We start from the raw sequence: 6300 nt of genomic DNA, 5'->3' as shown, positions 1-6300 counted from the left end.
GCAGCAGTGAGGGGCGGTGGTTTAAGCATTAAAGAGACAGGCAGACGACAGTGACAGAGTTTCAACTTTGATAGAAGGCAGAGTGTAGACTGCAGGGTTAAAATATCCCATCAATCAGGCTGAAAAAAACATACCCGCACAAGCCATCTGTACACTTGATACAAAAAGCTATCAACCCAGCTAAACAGAACACAATTGATGAGTAACTAGATAAAATTATCACAGAGAAAGCACCTCCATTCTTCAAGATGGTGAAAGAAGGCTACATTCCTCATCAAGTGTTTAATGCTGAAGAAACCGGCCACTCATTCCATCAAGCCATCAACGACCATCACAAAGGTAAATAAAACAACTTTATTATACAGTAGTTTATTTCTTTATTACAATACAATAACGTATTTATTATACAAAAAAATAAGGTATATTTTGTGTAGTTTTAAGGCTTATTTAGTTGAAAATTATGTTTTATGGGGACCTGAGAACGGATTATTCTCATTTTAATGGTTTCCTATGGGAAATTAATCTTTGGAATACACACTTTTCGCCTTACACACACTTTCTGAGAACCAATTAAGTTCGTAAGCCAAGGTATCACTGTATAATACATAAATACATCAAGGTTTTCCAAATATAAGGCGCTACAGTAGAGGCTCAGGTTACGCACTACTTCTTCTATGGGGAAAAATGGAGTCGCTGGCTGCTGACAGTAGTTGCCAGACCTGTTGTGGTTCAATATTACTTCACATATAAGGCGCAGGCTCATCTTTTGAAAAATATCAACGCTTTTGGGTGCACCTTATGCACCGGAAAATACGGTAATTGATTGTGCACTATATATGTAATATGTGGAGGGGATTAAACATTCTAATGGCTTCCCCGCGGGAAAAAAAATGACTTTGACACCATCGAGTTAGAGCAGCAACCATGGATGTTCCGTATAAAGCAAATATAATCCGGCTATGAAACGTGCATGCTCCTGTGCATTCGTAACAAGGTCAAGCAGAGGTCAAACGTTCACATGGCTGTGAGCCACAGACTTGGAGGCTCTCCAATACAGGCATAGGCAATGGCACTGTCTCACTGTTGTCTCATTTTCAACAGCGGGCTGCAGTTTGCAGATAAAACGGCAAAAAAAAAAAAACCACGTGGGGTGGACGTGAGCTCAGATCGACTTTTGCAACCATAATGAGAAGGAAAAGGCTCATATGCTCACCACATTTGAATGTTTACTGTATTTCCGGGACTATACGGCATAATCTGTGCGTTATATGGCACATCTTCAATGAATGACATTTTAAAATGTTTTCCATCATGTTATATAACATTCACTGTTAGGGGATGTCATGAAAGAATTCAATAAATAAACTGTACACATGCATCCTCATGACATGAAGACAAAGACCCACTTTGTTGTATTTGGCAAGGGAACAAGACATCTGACATCTTTTTTGGAAGCAAATAAACAATTGGGGCTATGGGAAATGCAGTGAATGCTCGCCAATTACACAATCTGTGCTGGTCTGAAGTCAGTTCACTGAAGGGCCCAAAATTATGTACAAATTGAAAATATGAAATATTATGGAAGTTGAAAATATGACGTAGAACGCCATTCCCAAATTTGCACACGTTTTAAATTTTAAAGGATAAATAAATTGTAAATAATGGCTTATAAATTAAATGTATTATTATTATTATTATTATTATTATTATTATTATTATGAAATAAACACAAACGTATAAATAAATGAATACATGCATGCATTCATGCATAAATAAATAAAATTAATAAAATAAATACAATTTAAATATTTAAATAATATTTAAATAAAATGTACATACATTTTAAATAAATTCTCAATATATTTTAAACAAATAAATACATTGTAAATAAAGGTTAAGTAAAATATAAATAAAATGCATATACAGTAAAGTCTCGTTATATCGATATTCAAGGGAGTCCGAAAAAATATCGATATAACCGGGACTATCGATATATCCGATATCGATATAACGAGACTTTACTGTACATTTTAAATACATTCGGAATATATTTTAAACAAATGAATAAATTGCAAATAAATGTTGAATAAAAACACAAAAAAACACATACATAAATTAATAAATGCATAAATAAAAGCATGAATAAAAAATCAAACAAATACAATAAATAGAACTACATTAAATACATCATACACAAGTCTCGTTATATCGATATCGGTTATATCGATAATACTGCTTATTACGATACTATTTCTATGAACGCAAGGAGAAAATTTACATGCCACAGGATCGGATATATCGATATTTTTTCCGACTCCCGGGAATATCGATATAACGAGACTTTACTGTAAATTAAATAAATCAAATTTAAATCAAATGTTTCTACATTTTAAATACATTCTAAATACATTTAACATATAAATAAATTTTAAATAAATACATTGAAAAGTTTAAACACATAAATAAAGAAATAAATAAATAAATAAATAAATAAATAGATAAATATATAAATAAATGCATAACTAAATAAAATAAAACTAATAATACAAAAATAAATAAATAAATAAATAAAAATACAGAATAAATTTTGAACAAATAAATAAATCGTAAATAAAGGTTAAACACATAAACATTGGAATAAATGCATAAATAAATAAATAAATAAATAAATAAATAAAAATCAATACAATAATAAATAATTAAATAAATAAATAAATAAATAATCTTATTTGAATAGCAGCGTCATGGTTCTGACTCTTGCCATGCCTAATGATGCCCCTGCTAAAAACGACTGCTCATTTACAGGCCAACGTGCCAAACTGAGATAGAGCAGTGCCTACTGTTGGGGGGCCACACGGAGAGAGATTAAGCTGATTGGGTTGTGCGGAGACGAAATCTGGCGGGCTTGGTCCGCTAATGTCTTACAAGCCTCTTGTCGGACACCCACATGCAAGCCAGCGTTCAACAAGCCATAAATTGGATGTCTTATGATGGATTTGTCAAAGGCGGTGAGGTCTGTAACTCTTGTTTTCTTTTGACCTCCCAGAAAAGGGCTCTCGCTCACACCCTCCTGGTTGTGCATCAATTATTCATAATCCTTGGGTAGCTAACTTGAAACTGATAACCCGCTTTCTATTTATACTTTCAAGCGTGGCGTTCCTGGCTGCTTGGCAGTGACCGTACAGCTGCTTCTGGCCACTGTAGCGGGCGGAGTCTTTGGATGATTGGACCGGAGGCATGCAGGGGTAACTTTCTTTTTGGGGAGGAAGATTGAACCGATGGTTCGCTTCCTTGAAGGTAGACGTGATTTTTTTTTTAATCTGGATCTTCCGCATTGTAAATAAAAGAGATTTCATTGTGTCAAAGGGATTTTTTTTGTCAATCCAGAACAGCATTTGGAAGGACAAAGGTTTATAGGTTTAAAGGACAACCGACACCATTTTTTGGTTTCCTAACTGACATCAGAAAAACGTTTTATAGCATCAAAAATACCCCCAAAAACACGCAGGATGATATTTTTAGTCAAATGCAAAACACCAATAAAAATGACTTAAAGTGTCCAAAAACTACTTCAAAATAAACCCGGAAGTGATCAGTTTCAGAAGGTCCCGCCCCCTTGTTCGTGACGTCACACCAAGACGTCTTGCCTTGCTCTAGAATCAAAACAATGGCTTCAGATTCGGAGAAGATGCTTTCTTGTTACTCATCCAGTTATGAATATGATTCAAATAGTTCTGAAGAGGAAAGCATACATGTTTGCAATCGATTAAAGAAGTCCTTCCGGATCATTTTGAGGCGTCTGGACTCCAATGTAACGTCCCGCACAATTAATTTCCCATAGGAAACAATTAAAATGAGAATAATCCGTGATACCTTGGCTTACAAATTTAATTGGTTCCCAGACAGAGTGTGTAAGGTGAAAAGTGTGTATTCCAAAAATTAATTTCCCATAGGAAACCATTAAAATGAGAATAATCCGTGATACCTTGGCTTACAAATTTAATTGGTTCCCAGACAGAGTGTGTAAGGTGAAAAGTGTGTATTCCAAAAATTAATTTCCCATAGGAAACCATTAAAATGAGAATAATCAGTTCCCAGGTCGCCATAAAACATAATTTTCTACTTTTTAATTTTCTAAGACTTAAAACTACACAAAATATACAGCACCTTATTTTATGTATAATAAATGTGCTATGGTATTATATTTAAATAAATAAGTACAGTATAATAAAGTCATTTTATTTCCCTTTGTGATGGTCGTTGATGGCTTGATGGAATGGAGTGGCCGGTTTTATCAGCATTAAACACTTGATGAGGAACGTAGCCTTCTTCTTTTACCATCTTGAGGAATGATCCCTTGTACGTGCTTTCGCTGCGATAATTTGACCTGGTTCCTCATCAATTGTGGTCTGTTTAGCTGGGTTGATAGCTTTTTGAATTAAATTAGAAAGTAGAAAATTATGTTTTATGGGGACCTGGGAACGGATTATTCTCATTTGAATGGTTTCCTATGGGAAATTATTTTTTGGGATACACACTTTTCACCTTACACACGCTCTCTGGGAACCAATTAAGTTCGTAAGCGAAGGCATCACTGTATTTTCAATCATATTCATAACTGGATGAGTAACAAGAAAGCATCTTCTCCGAATCTGAAGCCATTGTTTTGATTCGGGAGCACGTCTTGGCGTGACGTCACAAACAAGGGGGCGGGACATCCTGAAACGGAAACTTTCTGACATCATTTTGAAGTAGTTTTGGGACACTTTAAGTCATTTTTATTGGTGTTTTGCATTTGACTAAAAATATCAGCATGCGTGTTTTGGGTATTTTAGATGCTATAAAACGTTTTTCTGGTGTGAATTAGGAAACAAAAAAAATGGTGTCGGTTGTCCTTTAATAAAAATAAAAATAAATAATAGGTCAGTGTGATTTACACTTAAAAGTTTTATTGGAATATTAAGACAATGAAGCAGAAGCAAAGCACCAAGAGTGACAGCTACATGTATAGCATCATCATATATGACTTTTCCAAATGAACAGGTTATAGTGGAATTTTAAGCCCCCCCCCCCCCCCCCCCCAACACTCTGACTGGTGACGCAAACGCACAAAAATAATGGAACATGAACATGTTTATGTTATTGACATACACCAAATCCTACCGCACTGAAGAAGAAAAAAGGATGTAGCTGTGGGATTGAGGTAAACGGAACTGCGATATTCGTTTCACGTCAGATCGGACCCCCTGCGGCGGTGGTCCTACTTTAAATGGAACGAATAATGCAGTGTGGGGGAATGCAAGGCCGTACTGCAGAGTGAAAATTATTAGTTGCCTCCGTATTTCCCATTCATACCCAAAACTAATGTGCACATACAGCATTAAAGTGACAGGATTGCAACTCTTGTTACGTTTGTTGCATATTAGGGGCGAAAAATGGACAATCAGACGCATTGAAACATAGATTTCTGGTTGTATACAGCATTTAAACCAACTTTTTAAAAATATATATTCTTATGGAAAGTGGATTTTCTTTCTTTTTTTTAACTATTCTTTTCTCACTCATATCCAGACCTGGTCGCTTCTTGCGAAAAACACTCATAATAGTGCAGTTTCATAACAAAAGTAGTTTTTTTCCTCTTGTAAAATAATGCAAATGTAGACACGCCCTCTTGTTCTCGTGCTTTTTCCATGTCACACAAACACACACATTCCCGTTTCAATGGGTTTGTGAGGTCCGGATAACTCCAGATAAGGAGTGAGGACCACTGTTGCTGATAAGTTTAGAGAACTAGTGTTACATTTGAACACTAAATGTCACCCCATTTCCCACTTTAACTTCTTTAAAAACATGGAAATAAAAAGTGGACTGGAAAGTGAAACTGAAATAACAGCAGGAGTGAGGTTTCTGAATGGGTACATTCAAAGTCCTCACCCCTGTATGAATTTGGTTAAAATATCGTTTTGCTTTTTGTGGTGTGAACTTTTTCCTCTCATTAACCACACACACACACACACACACACACACAGACAGTGAGTAAAAAGTGTGTGTATCCAAGTGAAATGAAAATACACACCAAAAAATCTTTTTGGGTGAATTTATGAGGACCTCTCTGAAACTTTAACAGATGCATATATAGACCCTCTAGAAGCATTTAGAATGAAAAACTTGTGAGGACCGTAAAAAAGGTCCTCACTTGTCAAAAATGTCCTCATTACGGATGGTATAAAATGTTAGTGGTCCTCACAAGACTAGTCATACAAACACACACACATGATGCCGGAGAAATGTGGTCCATGT

The sequence above is a fragment of the Hippocampus bargibanti genome, linkage group LG13 (assembly GCF_051943395.1).
Source record: "Hippocampus bargibanti isolate YZ-2025 linkage group LG13, ASM5194339v1, whole genome shotgun sequence".
Lineage (NCBI taxonomy): Eukaryota > Metazoa > Chordata > Actinopteri > Syngnathiformes > Syngnathidae > Hippocampus > Hippocampus bargibanti.
Note: the sequence above shows the minus strand (reverse complement) of the source record.